This window comes from Saccostrea echinata, unplaced genomic scaffold, assembly GCF_033153115.1.
Source record: "Saccostrea echinata isolate AGI-Se365-2 ecotype Australia unplaced genomic scaffold, CSIRO_AGI_Sech_v1 ptg000051l, whole genome shotgun sequence".
NCBI classification, from domain to species: domain Eukaryota; kingdom Metazoa; phylum Mollusca; class Bivalvia; order Ostreida; family Ostreidae; genus Saccostrea; species Saccostrea echinata.
This window is the reverse complement of record NW_026889800.1, coordinates 7,813,555-7,827,330: the sequence shown is the minus strand read 5'-3', so window position 1 is coordinate 7,827,330 and position 13,776 is coordinate 7,813,555.

The following is a 13,776-nucleotide window of genomic DNA, read 5'->3' as shown; positions in this document are numbered from 1 at the left end:
TTTCTAAATGAAAAAAAATATATATACAAGCACGGGTTTTCAAGATTTGAAAAAGAAAATATTAATGGACTTCGTTAATTATTATTTCATGAAAGAAATAAATTCATTTTTTTAAATTAAAGTATTTTATAAAATGAATGTTCTTGGCATAGTAAATTTTCTGTTTTGTGTGTTTGTATGTTGTTTTACGTCCCTCTCGAGAATTTTTCACTCATATGGAGACGCCACCACTTGCCGGTGGAGAGCTGCAATTAAATTTTGTCCTATACTCGGCACTTGCGGCCATTGAGCAGTGAGGGATCTTTTTTGTGCCAGCATCTACTGCGACACGGGACCTTGGTTTATTCGGTTTCATCCGAAAGACCGGTGTCCACGTCCCACAGTGGGATTCGAACCCGCGACGTAAGGATCAACTCCTTACTTCGCGACTCTAGAGCAGACGCTCTAACCACTGCGCCTAAATTTTCTGTACTTTTTTCCTATGCTTGTACCGGAAATTGAATCTGATGCGGGATTTCCGTGGGGGGGAATCCTACTCTAGAGTCATTTTTCTGTGGGGGAAATCCCTACTGTAGAGGCTATTGTCTAGGGGGAAATCCTACTCTTGAGCCAGTTTTCCGGGGAAGGGGGGGGGTTGTAGAGGGGAAATCCTACTCTACAAGACCGGTAGATAATGAGCTGATTTTTGGTATATCTCTTGATATTGTTGACTTACAAATCAGGTTTCGAGTTTCTTTGGTCCATTTTTGCTCAGCAGAGCAGATGGCTCAAGCATCTTTTTATCGTTCAAATCATAACACTTAGGGGTAATGTGAAGCCACAACAATGATCAAAGTTATACAAAGGAATGCAGAAAAACATGCTTATAGATAAGGAGCTTATATATGAAATGACGCTTACAGCTAAGTGATCTGTGGCTTAAGAAAATATTTTGTACTGTACTTTATCAAATGAGTTGAAATGGTGCATATTCCCGAAGTTCTCCGAGTGAATATACGCAATATAAACGACGTGGATAAAGCAAATACCACGTCACACAATTATAGATGTTTTATTAATTGCTCAATTATAGATATTTTAGTTATCTCATAAGATTTTCTTTTTTCACAAAAAATTAAGATAATCCCTGTAAAATGATGTTAATTGATTTCTATCTAAATCGACGATACGTCAATTGATGATGTCGCACTGTTAACGTTGAAATGCTGTTTTTTGCTTTTTGTAAATCTATGCAAAATATGAAATCTTGGAATGATATTTGATGCATCTTCTAAAACATGTTGAACAATTTGCTGAAGATTCATTTTATACAAACTTTTAATTTTGAAGTTGTACACGTTGTAAAGACCGAGGAATCATTAAATGTAATCCTACTCTGAAATCATTCTGTGTATGGTGACAGTGCTAAGCCAGGTATTTGTAGAATCATGGCAAGTTATATAGTATAATGTAAGAAAGTATCGATGAAAGTGGCTAGACTTTCCTGAATCGTAAAATGAATCATGCAACACCATCTTCACTGATAGGCCTAATGTTTCCTGTGAGAACGTGTTGGTGGTGTGGGGAGTGGGGTTAACATTCATATTTACAGTAGTCAGTTTTAAAAAAATTAAAATTTCGTTGAGGTAAAACGAGAGCTTTCTTGTTTTTAACAAAATGTTTGCTCATTATCATTTATGTTAAAACGCAAGAACTTTAAAAAATAAAAGTTTCAAAAATTTTATGTCTTGAAGCATGGAATTTGGTCAAAACTGGAAGTGCTTTTTATAAAGCATACGCAAGGATAAAACATAACTTTATCTTATGGGAAGTATCCTCCACAAGTATAAGATTAAACGTAATTAGTTTAATCTCACATGTGTGGTGGATACTACATTGTACCTATAAGATGAACTTATAATGTATTAAAATTGGCTATCCCTGGTACTTCGGTATAAGCATGTTTTACTATATATAGAAAAGATTAAAAACAGCAAAGTCATGATTAGTCATTTTAATTCAGAAGCATCCTAAGTGCAAATTTTAAGTTTGTCCAAATCAAATGTCCCCGGGCTTAGGGTAAGGACCACGATAGAAGATCAAATGTATAGGGAAAATCTTGTAAAGCTATAATTAGGTAAATAGATATGGAAGCATCTTTAGTTAGTTAGGCCTTTGTTTTGTCAAAAATTTTGGACCAATTTTTTATTTAAAGTTTTCAATACTGAACTGTGTTCTATTTTTTTTAAGCCCAAGTGCTTAAGTGAGTAGTGTAGCCAATGTGCCTCTTGATACAAAAGTTATAGCCATTAGAATTATTTTCTAATTGTCATAGACAAGGCTATAATTATATTTATGTAGATCATATTAAAATATGCTCAAATGAAAATTTCTAATAATTTACTTTTTTAAATGTTTGGCTGTAGAGCTGATTTTTAGTTTGTCTTATAATATTAATGACTGACAAATCAATTCAAGTTTATTGCTGACTGTCCCACTATATTTATTTGTCTCTTTATATTTCATTTTCTAGTTTCGCATTGATTGAACCATTTCAATAAGTTCACCTATACAGAAGTTTCAATGTAAAAGGTGACGATAACGAACAGCGACCGATCTCATAAAATCTATAAACATTGCAAATATGTAAAGAGGGCATAAAACACGGAGCCCTTGAAATTTCAGAGGTTGGACCAGGTGCCTAGGAGGAGTAAGCATCCCCAGTTGACCGGTCACAGTCACCGTGAGCCCTATGTATTTATCAGGATCACGGAATTTTCCGTAGTCAATTCAGTAAAAAAGCAAAGGCCTAACAATTGGTATGAAACAAGTCATCCATATATGACCCAATGATAGATTATATTTGCTAACATGGTCATTATAACGACCATAAAATATCAGTGAGTAGCATGCCTCGCTTTAAAAATTGGTCGTACCCAGAGCAAGCTCTTGAGTACCGAATAAACACCATAAGCAAGTGATATTGGAACTACAAAAACAAGAGGTCCATGGGCCACATTGCTCACCTGAGCACATTGGCTAGACTAAGGCACAAATCAGTTCAGTAATGAACGGGGGGGGGGGGGGCTTGAATTTTAAACTACCTGATGATGCTTCCATGTCAATAGAACAAATGAATTTGTTGTACTTGAGAAGATTTTAAAAGAATTTTCCCATTTATTTCTTTGTAAAAATTTGATCCCCCATTGTAGCTCCTCCCTATTTCAGGGGTCATCATTTGAACAAATTTGAATCTACATAACCTGAGGATGCTTCCATATCAATAAGACTAACATAGCTTTTCTGTTCTTGAGAAGAAATTTTTTTTCTATATGTTCTTATGTAAAACTTTCGATCCCCCATTGGGCCCCATCCTACCCCCGGGGGTCATCATTTGAACAAAATTGAATCTACACTATCTGAGGATGCTTCCATATAAATTTGACTCATCATGGCTTTGCTGTTCTTAAGAAGAAGATTTTTCCTTTATATTTCTATGTAAAACTTTGATCCTCCATTGTGGCCCCACCCTACCCCCGGGGGTCATGATTTGAACAAAATTGAATCTACACATCCTGAGGATGCTTCCAAATAAATATGACTCTTCATGGCTTTACTGTTCTTGAAAAGAAGATTTTTAAAGATTTTTCCTTTATATGTTCTATGTAAAACTTTGATCCTCCATTTTGGCCCCACCCTACCCCCGGGGGTCATGATTTGAACAAACTTGAATCTACACATCCTGAGGATGCTTCCATATAAATATGACTCTTCATGGCTTTACTGTTCTTGAAAAAAAGATTTTTAAAGATTTTTCCTATATATTTCTATGTAAAACTTTGATCCTCCATTTTGGCCCCGCCCTACCCCCGGGGGTCATGATTTGAAGAAACTTGAATCTACACTACCTGAGGATGCTTCCATATGAGTTTCATCTTTCCTGGCTCTGTGGTTCTTGAGAAGAAGATTTTTTAAAGATGCTATTCATTTTTCACTAATTCTTAATTATCTCCCCTTGAAAGAGGGCGTGGCCCTTCATTTGAACAAACTTGAATCCCCTCCACCCAAGAATGCTTTGTGGCAAGTTTGGTTGAAATTGGCCCAGTGGTTCTGGAGAAGAAGTCGAAAATGTGAAAAGTTTACAGACAGACGGACAGATGGACTACAGACAAAATGTGATCAGAAAAGCTCACTTGAGCTTTCAGCTCAGGTGAGCTAATAAGGAAAGGTGACGAAGTGAGCTTTTCTGATCACCTGTCTTCTGTCTTTCTGTCCGTCTGCCCGTTGTTCATTTCTTATTTTTCAACTTTTTTCTACTAAACCCGTCTGTCAAATTCAACCAAAGTGTCGCAAACTAGTGTATTCTAACAAAACATATATATCTAAGGGAGAGGAAAATGAAATCGAAAATGATTCCCGATCATCACAACTAAGGTTAAAATGTACAATTTTTAAAAGCAACGTCTAGAGGATTGATAGATTTTTCGATGTTGGTCATATTGTACGAATTCAAGACAGGTTTTATGTTTTAAAGTAAAATTTAACGAATCAAATGGTGCATTACAGGCAGAAGTTATATATGCAAAAATATTAGCACCAGTTTCCTTGATAACGTTCTTAGTTTTGGTTTTAAGACTTGATTGCAGAATGTATAACATTTATATATTTTTTCTACCAGCAATCATTTTAATTGTCAATTTAATTGTCAATGTTCCGTAGTCTTGATTCTGTGTAACAAAACTGTTGAAGTGCTTAAGAGTATGACTCTCAAGTCTTCGTAGATTACATTGGTTGTTTTTATAGAATCGTTGCCATGGGTTAATCAAGTTAAAAAAAACTTTAATAAGATGCTAATTGCATTGTAAAATTTGCCTACTCAAAATTTTTCAGCATGCTTTGAAGAATCCTTAATAAAATCTTTCTCCCCAGAAAACTTGCTCTAGAGTAAGATTTCCCTCCGGAAAAATGACTCTAGAGTACGATTTGACCACAGAAATCCCACATCAGATTCAATTTTCTGGTACAAGCATAGCAAAAATGTACGGAAAATTAACTATGCCAAAATGCGAACATTCATTTTATAAAATACTTTAAGGTCAAGATCTAGTAAATGAGTTCAGACTTTCTTCTTGGTGCTAGATTCATTATGATGTCATAATTGATTTAAACTTAATTTTCCCCGTACTTTACGGTTTCAATAGAATTGTGTAGAAAATAAAGCACTTTCGTGGAATTCAATTTGAAGTCATGTCAAATGTAACCCCGATACCCTTATTCCGTTTAATATCATTTTTAAGTAGAGATCAAGAAGATATGAAAAACTGTTTTCTGAGAGACTGTAGGCAATACATTTCCTTTGTCTGAGATGGAAGAAACTCCCATATTTATACCAGACTTTCTTCATTTTTCATTGAAAATGGGCAGTTTTTAATATGTTTTTCCGGTGAGTTTACCCCCAAATTATGTCCGGATACACCGTATTTTACCAAGCTATATTCGTAAAGGATCATTAAAAGAATGTGTATCTCAAATTTGAGAAATCTTTGGGCACCTTTCGTTCACTAGATCTTGACCTTAATTAAACAAAAATGAATTTATTTCATTCATGAAATAGTGATTAAAGAAGTGCATTAATGTTTTTTTTTCAAAACATGAAAACCCGTGCTTGTATATTTTTTTTTTAATTTAGAAAGCTATGAAGGAAAATGAAGAAATAAAGCTGAAATGATATAAACAATAATGTTTATACCCGTTACCATGGTAACATTCTTAGTTAAAATTTTAAAATCTTGATTGCAAATGTATATATTTACGTATATTTTGTACCACCAATGATTTTGCATAAAAATGCCCTGTAATCTTGATTCTGAGTATCAAAACAATTGAAATTCTTACATATAATGACTCTTAACTCTACATCGGTTACATTGGTTGCTATGTGCTCAGAATCGTTGCCATGGGAAAATCAAGTGAAAAATAGAATTTTATAAGATACTAACTGCATTGTAAAATTTGCCTAATCACAATTTTACAGCATTCTTTGAAAAAATCCTTAACAACAGGTATGTGAACATGTTAAAATTATTATTCTATGATGTGTTGCTAAGGGGAAATTGCTGTTACCATGGAGATTACAAATTGTAAAACATTCCATAGTTTGCAGAGAGGTCTCAAAAAGTTCAATTTATTGTAAATTTTGTTTTCAGTATTCAAAGATTACAAGTTATGTGATTTATGACTTTAGCATTTTACATTTTTTCTCTTTTTATTCATCAAAACATCCATTTTTGTTGCTAGGCAACGGATAGGAATGTTAAAAAATTATACGCTTCTGAATTCAAATTCTAAAAGACAAAATCCTCTGCTTTTAGGTAATATGCACAGGATGTCTGTATGAGGTCCATCACTGGAGTAATTAGGCATTGAATAATTCCAAAATCAAGGAAAATGCTGAGTCAGCAAAAAAGGAAAAACATGCATATATTCCCACATCTATCACAGATATATCTTTACATCTTATTTCTATATTTTTGATTGTGAAAACTGTTAAGATCATTATCTTGAGAATAACAGCAATGAAAAAGAAATTCTTTTTGTATTTACATTTAATTTGAGCCTGAAAGATAAGAGATTTTTTAGTCCATCGAAGCTGAAAATTGGCTGGTTGCTAGGGAAATTTCTCTACCCATATTTCCATGGTAACCATGAATCAAAACATTTTTCCTTTTGCATACATAGTTCATAGGGCAAAGGAAAACTATGTGTGGAAAATCATCAAATTCTGCGAACCCTCATATATCACCTACATGCCTATTTTGCATGATTTTTACAAAGAACGCTACTTAAATACTTTCAAATACATTGAAAATTTTGTCAAATACTTGCAATTACAATTACATTGATTTCAAGACCTAGGGATAAGCTTACAGGGTGCATTCTTATGTTCTTGTAGTTTATGCTATTGTATATATCTGTGAAAAACTTTAAACCCGTGTTGTGATCCACCCTCGCCCTGAAAATGGATTTCAGCAAAGCTGAATTTACACTAAATTTGGATGCTTGCAATCTTACCGACAACTGAATTAATTTTATTAATTAACATATCTACACTGGATTCCAAAACTTTATAAAAATCCTTACAAAGATGTATAGCGAGATCTAGTAAACGTTCTACCAAGCCTCTATCTTTACTCCTTAATTCTCACAAGGGACGTAAAACAACACTCATCCAACTCTTTATTACCATTTACAGAGTGAAGGAGATAATCCAGTGTTTATAGATGCATGTAGGGATTTGCGGGTTAAATCCTTTCATGCATCTATAAACTGACATTGTTAACAATCATTCTGATTCTGACACTGACAAAATTAATCTCTGGATTTGATATTTAATTGGGTTCCTATGGTCATTAAAGACCCGGTCTTCCAGGGAAAACCATGAGTACCCACTGTGCCCCATTATTAGCAGACCTGTCTTTATACATGTATTTCTATTAAAAGATTTTGTTCAGAAACTTAAGCATAAGAAGAAGAAAAATATTACTGTGGCCTTCAACTCGAATTTTAGATTGTATTCTCAGGTTCTCCATAATCGTTTTTAATGTGTTCCTGCGCCACAGTAAAAAGTTAACGGTCGGCTGCAGTTAAATTTATTTGCGGCACAGTATGTTGCTCGTTTAACCAGGAACTATGGCATGTCAAACCTTGCAATATTAGATCTTTTATAAATTATAGAATACAAATATACATTATACAATAAAAATTGAAATTTATACAATGCAAATGGAAAATTAAAGAATATAAATGGAAAATTATACAATAAAAATGGAAAAGATCGAATATTGCAACGTTTGACATGTCATGTAGGAATTCTCTATTTGAATAAAATGGTCGTTTTTTCAATTTTTAATGCTTAGTATTTAATTTACTCTAAATACTGGTCCTTTGTTTGATTTGCTTTATCAACTATCTCAGAAATAACGTTTATCTAACAATTAATCAAGTTGCGTTTATTCAGTTTATTCAGTAAGTTAGTGATTTTAACAGTGCAAAAGAACATACAAGCATTAAACTAGCCATTATACTCTCCCTCGTCATTTCTCACGAGGCTTGTAACGCCTTATTAACTCATTAAAGAGGTCTCTATAATACTTGACACATAGTTTGCTAATAATTGTTAGCATAAGTAAGTTTGTCAGTGTTTTCAATTTCTTTACTGCGAAACTATGCTTTTATACGTTCCACAACAATGATGCCGCATATCACTTTCCATGACGTTACTGAGTCTTTTGGTCTGATTTTTAATGAAAATCTGTTTTTAGACTGTACATCTTCCGGTGTCGAAGTCTCTTCCACTCAAACACTGTATTTACCTTTAACATACAAATGCACGACTCACTTATGATATATTTTCTTGTTTCTCCAGCATTTTCAGAGTTTGTTTAGAGGTTTCCCGAGTGCGAAACAAAATTATATCTCTACTCGCTGCTCTGTGACGTCCTTTACAGACACCTTTTTTTCGCTTTTTATCAAAGAGGACTACCTGTCATTCTCTCTAACTAAACAATGTATTACGTTACAATCTGGTACTTAAAATTATAAAACAAAAGTATATTTGAACGATTAATTTCATTTCGTTTAAGCGCCATTTGTTAGAGATATAACTTATATAGTCATAATTAAACGTATTGTTAGAGAATTACGAAATTTTGACCGTGCTCCGAAACCCTTTTTCCCCAATTTTAAATTTTAAATGATTTGGATATTTTTCATGATATAGTTGAAATTTTTAATTCCAATTACACATGTACTTGGATTAATAGACGACTTTCACATTTTCAAAAGTTATTTCCCTTTGCAGGGTCAATCTGGGGTCAACCGCGTAAGACACCGTTTTCGCTCTCTTCACGGGGCAATATTTTACAAATGAAATCTGTATGAAAATGTTTTTTATGTTGCCCCATACTATGGCAATAAAGGTACGAATCAAAATTTTCTGATGGCGTTTGAAGGTTGAAAATATTTACAGGTAAGTTACAAAGGATATAGTTAGAAAAAATGCGCGTTACGCCGACAACGGGAGATAACTCTTAAGAATGTGAAATTCGTCTATTGTTAATGAAGGGTCGCTTTTGGAGTGTTGACAGAGATGATCGAATTTGTGATCTTTGTTCCTCTAACAGTTTAGGAGATGAATTCCACTATCTTTTAGAATGTGCTTTTTTCAAAAGAGAACGAAAAAAACTTGTTCCAAATATTTTTTATGCTAACCCTAATGTTATTAAATTTCATGACCTGTTTTGTAAGGACGCTAAAGTCATTTTTGGACTTGCCAAATTTTGCAAAATTTTATTGTCAGTAATAAATTAATAATAACAAAACAACTGTTTAAAATATGTTGTAATGATTTATTTAATACTAGCAGAGGCCTTCTATACTTTGATGTTTTGAACTATACATGTATATAGTAACTAACATTAGTGCCACTCACTTCATGCTTGTATGTTATTTTGTTGTATCATTTGCATTCATATACCCCAGTTGGGGTCTTTGTCTTAAATAAAAACTTGAATCTAATGTATGTCTTCCAAATTTAGTTATTGTTTGACGTTAAATAAAAATTTAATGACAAACGTCTACGAACTTTTTGAATGACCTTCGTATATGGCAAACAAAAGTGGAGATTCAAACAATATTAACCCAAAATGCAAGTAAAACGTCCTTCAAACCTTAGAAACCTCAAAGGAATTGAGTCAATAAAAAATTTGGTCACGCAGATATCCATATCTCTTATATATTTATCTAAAGTGCAATTGATCTATGTGATGTATACAACTACCACTTTGATTTTCTGCATGCTCTCCTTTATCATAGTAATGATAAATCTTGTATGAAGAAATATCAAATCTTTAAGAACAGATATGTAATTTAAGCTGTTTAAGCAAATTTAAGCAAATGTCCAGTCATCCTCACAATGTCAAGGTTTTCAACTTTTGTGATTTCGGAACCCCGTTTGTGTGGAGTTCCGAAATCACAAAACCTTGACATTATGAGGATGATGTCCAGTTCGTCTGAACAATTTCGGTCAAAAAAATTTAATCTACTAAAGATATTTAATATTTCTATAAGGAAGACCTTCGTTGTCCACACAAATTTATTGTTCGTCCGAACAAAGAACAGACTTGTCAGAACTATAATTTATTTTTCGGAACATATATCAAATTCGTCTGAACAATTATATATTTTTTCTGGACTTTTTCTAGACTTCAACGTATTCTGTAATATAAAAATAATGGCCTTTATGGATTTTGTAAAATTGAATAAATAAATGGATTTGCTAACAATGTCATTATAATGAATCAGGAATTCATTACTAAACTAAACTTAAGTTGATAAAGCATGCTTTATTGTACCGAATATGTTAGGAGACTAAACCTTATATACAGGAGATAGTAGAATATTTGAAATTCTACAGTACATTCAGTAAAACCTCGTTATCTCAAACTCGCTAGGACCGTGAATAAACTTCGAGATATCCGAGGGTTTGAAATATTGAAGGTGAAATACTTAAAAAAATGCATGGGACTTCCAAACCACCTTATCCATAATATTCGAGATATCCGTGTTTGAGATACCGAATTTACATGTATATACATGTGAGACGTTTCGGAAGACATCCCGTTTGTTTACTTATTAGTGGGTCATAAACGTTTAAGATCAGTAAAATATCCAAATATGAAACGGATTATAAAGATAAACATAGCAGCCTTAGTCAATGGCAACTATAATGTTTCTATTGTGCGATTTTTATTGTATGCTGAAAACACAATAGGTGGAATATGAAAATAACGAACAGCAACAAACTCAAAATCCGCTGCAACAATATAAATTGGGAGCAGAGCAAACACGGACCTCTAAAAACATCAGAGGGAGGATCAGGTGCCATGGAGGAGTTAGCATCCCCTGTCGACCGGTCACACAGTCGTCATGATCGACCAACAGAAAAATCTGTTTTGGCATCGTTAGCCAAAAACCTTGTCTTTATCACGTATTGATTTATTGAATTAATGCTGATTTTTTTTTAATTTTGTGTTTGTGGTATTTTATAGATATATACCATTTTATTACAATTCATATCGGAAAGATCACGAATATTAACGCTTAGCGTATAACCAGTGCCACAGATGTTGGAGGATCCTGATTCTTATGAACCAGAATTTATTCAAAACCGTTTATAAGAATAGAGGAGAACTATAGATGTAACACTACTATATGCTATTTTAATCTATAGAGTTACCAATTTAATGATGGAAAGAAAATGGGAATAAATCTCAATCATAGCAAAATTTTCTTTGATATTTCAGCTAATTTTGTCTTATTCTTTATCTAACGTTCTCCACAATTTGCTACACTCAAGAGTAATGAAATTGTTCTTTTGTGAAATATCATGCACATCAATGATCAAAATGATATTCTTTTTCAGAATACGACACTCCTTATGAAAGGTTTTTGCTTCATGCATCTTCATGCGTTGAAACATTAGAACATTTTTTCGGTTAACAAAAACATGGAGCGAGGACCGAAATAACTTTAAAATACATACTTTAATGACAAAGAAAATCGTATCTTTTCGAGAAATATTTGAAGTTTCAGTTTTTCAAAGGTCATATCACAAATAAGATGCCACTATACCTGTTTGATTTATGTGATCTAGAACAAACTGATGCTTAAGGATTTTTATACTGCGGGGTTCAATCCCCAAGAAACTGCATTTTTTTTTTGACATAAAATTTGCCGGGGAAATTTTCCCTGAGAATGTTTTGTTATAACTTCATGCCTTTTAATAATAAGAACTTTGTTCAAATATTTTTTTCTTGAAAAGACAATGGTGAAGATAACGAACAGTGATTGATCTCATAAAACCTACAAAAATACAAATCTGTGATTGGCTTAAAACACAGTCCCTGGAAATGCCAAAGGTGGGATATGGTGCCTATAGGAGGAGTGAACTATAGGAAATTCCCCAATGTTCGTCATGTGATCTGTTAAATCTGTTCACTATTATCCAAGATGTTTAAGCATCATTGATGTGTTGATATCCAACATAAATTCGGCACAGTCACTCACATAAAATTCAGTAGACATTATCAAATTTAGTGAACAAAAATTGCATGCTCATTTAATTCATACTAAACTTTTAATTAAACTTAGTTCTGCATGTATTGTAATATTTTTATTTGAAAAATAAGGTTTGAAACAAGTGTAATTTTTATATCTCGTTCTTGTGGGATAAGCGTTATGGTCAAAGACTTATACGAATATAAACGACAACGCCACAATTCTGCAGCTAGATCCAGAATGCGGTTACACAAGGAGTCCATATAATATGTTTATGCATTAGTGTATGGCATGTCAAACGTTGCAATATTCGATCTTTTTATAATTTTCCATTTGTATTGTATAATATTTATTTGTATTCTATAATTTTCCATTTGTATTCTATAATTTTTCATTTGTATTGTATAAATTTTCATTTGTATTGTATAATTCTTATCTGTATTCTATAAATTTCCATTTGTATTGTATAATTTTACAATACAAATGGAAACGTATACAATACAAAAGGAAAATTATACGATACAGATGGAAAAGATCGAATATTGCAACGTTTGACATGCCATATTAGTGTACATCCCGTTCGTGGTATTCCCATTAAGTATAGAGCCAACATTTTTCATTCATTCGAGAATACAATATAGGTCTTGAAGCTTATTAAGTTATTCTATGTTTTATGTATTTGTTTAACAGAACTATAGGGTTTATATTTTCTCTTTTTAATGCCGAGTTATACTTGTATACTAGTATATTAGTACATTGATTGTAAACTCATACTGAATTTATGTATTGCTTAGAGATTTACATCATGTTGTCATATTTTGTCCAATGTTGTCAAACATGCAAAATTCAGAAATCACGCACTCAGTTCAATTGATTCTGATCTATTTTTACAATAAAAACAAGTATCCAAAAATTAGAAATTAACTTACCGTAACCTTGTAAAGATACCTTTCTTTTTCTCTAACCGATCGTCAAAATCTGAATATCTGTCTTTCATATTCTCGCTATATATGTGATAATTACATCTTTTTAATTAGGGGCGCCTTTTGGTCTTGGATAGAGGCGCTGCTCGTTCCTTGATGTTTACATATTTAATTAGAAAGATAATTATGAGCTTTATCTATTATTAAATAATGAAAAACAAATCAATTATCTTAAAAAATGAAGGTTAAATATATGAAATGATGAAATACAGAACGACAAGAGAAACATATTAAACAATTATCTCTTTCCCTATTTGATTATATAATAATAATAGAAATAAAATCAGAATTTTTAAATATGTTAAAACAATTTCCTACATTTTTTCAGAAGTTTTCAAGAGCATTTTGTATAGCGTACTTCTTTTTCTGTTTATAAATGAATCAGTTTAAATCTCTTCATATTTTTTTTTTTTTTTTTTTTTTTGCGTTATTTAAACTGAGTGTTTTCTTTTTTCATTTGTTTTTTTTTTTAATTTTGTTTTTGGTTTTGTTTTGTTTTTAAATCTTAAAATAATTTATCAATAATTTATTAATTAGTATAATTCTTCTCCATATGATAATTTAAAAAAAAAACTTTTTAAAGGTATTTTTAGTGAGAGGTTGGACCTCTATACATGTATTTGAGACGGTTAAGAAGAATCTACTTGGCTTTATACTGTGTCTTATTTAGTCAAATATCTGGATTTCAAAACTGCGT